We start from the raw sequence: 1,485 nt of genomic DNA, 5'->3' as shown, positions 1-1,485 counted from the left end.
TCTCTCTCTCTCTCTCTCTCTCTCTCTCTCTCTCTCTTCTCTCACTTCCCCTTTCTCTCTCTCTCTCTCTCTCTCTCTCTCTCTCTCTCTCTCTCACTCCCCTCTTCTCTCTCTCTCTCTTCTCTCTCACTCCCCTTTCTCTCTCTCTCTCTCTCTCTCTCTCCTCTCTCTCTCTCTCTCTCTCTCTCTCACTCCCCTCTCTCTCTCCTCTCTCCATTTCTCTTTCATTTTTCCAGTTGTTGATTATGAATTAAAGGGATTGTAATACAACAGCTTAGTGTTCAGTTTAGTCTCCTGATTGCCGTATTAGATGAACAAATGTCAGTGTGCATGTTTCCTCTTCCCTGCTCTCTGTTCAACAATAGCAATTCTACCATCACACACAATGGCCTCCAATTCCACCATGATTCTTCACAGAACATCAAACCTAACACTAATCAAACGCATTCTTCCACCGCATTCTTCCACCTCTTTCTTTCTTCTCTCATGTTTTCCTTTTTGACGAGACTTTGTGGTGTTTAGTGTAGGAGACAGCAACAAGTGAAAATCAGGTTTAATCACAGTCTCCACTTGTCTTATCCTTCAAGATGTCTTGAAGCTCTGGACCAGGGCTTTCCAACTCAGCTTTCTTGTAATATTGTTATCTTAAACACCGGGGAACTTCTGGTGACAGTAGTTAAGCAAAAGTAAAAAAGTATACACAATTATTTATGTTCCTCTTGGGTTATAGATCTTTGGACCCCAATTCTGTTCATTTCACTTCTGTGACCTTCCTGCTCTCAATTCCAGAACATGTACTCAGCCCCCCCCCATCCTAAACCTCAATCACAGAGCAGACAGCTATAGTCCATGTTATTCTCCAACCGACCCCCCCCCCCCCCCCCCCCATCCTAAACCTCAATCACAGAGCAGACAGCTATAGTCCATGTTAATCTCTTCTCCACACCGACCCCCCCCCCATCCTAAACCTCAATCACAGAGCAGACAGCTATAGTCCATGTTATTCTCTTCTCCACACTGACCCCCTCCCCCCATCCTAAACCTCAATCACAGAGCAGACAGCTATAGTCCATGTTATTCTCTTCTCCACACTGACCCCCTCCCCCCCCATCCTAAACCTCAATCACAGAGCAGACAGCTATAGTCCATGTTAATCTCTTCTCCACACCGACCCCCCCCCCCCATCCTAAACCTCAATCACAGAGCAGACAGCTATAGTCCATGTTATTCTCTTCTCCACACCGACCCCCCCCCCATCCTAAACCTCAATCACAGCACTGACAGCTATAGTCCATGTTAATCTCCACACAGCTGAGCCCCCAGTATACCTCTGTGCTGTAAAGCTGTGTGTGTGTTCGTTTGTGCATGCTTGTGTGCTTGCGCACGTGTGTGTTCACCTGTGTGTGTGTGTGTGTTCACATGTGTGTGTGTGTGTGTGTGTGTTCACGTGTGTGTGTGTGTGTGTGTGTGTGTGTGTGGTGTGTG

This window comes from Oncorhynchus kisutch, linkage group LG14, assembly GCF_002021735.2.
Source record: "Oncorhynchus kisutch isolate 150728-3 linkage group LG14, Okis_V2, whole genome shotgun sequence".
Lineage (NCBI taxonomy): Eukaryota > Metazoa > Chordata > Actinopteri > Salmoniformes > Salmonidae > Oncorhynchus > Oncorhynchus kisutch.
This window is presented reverse-complemented; position numbering follows the sequence as displayed.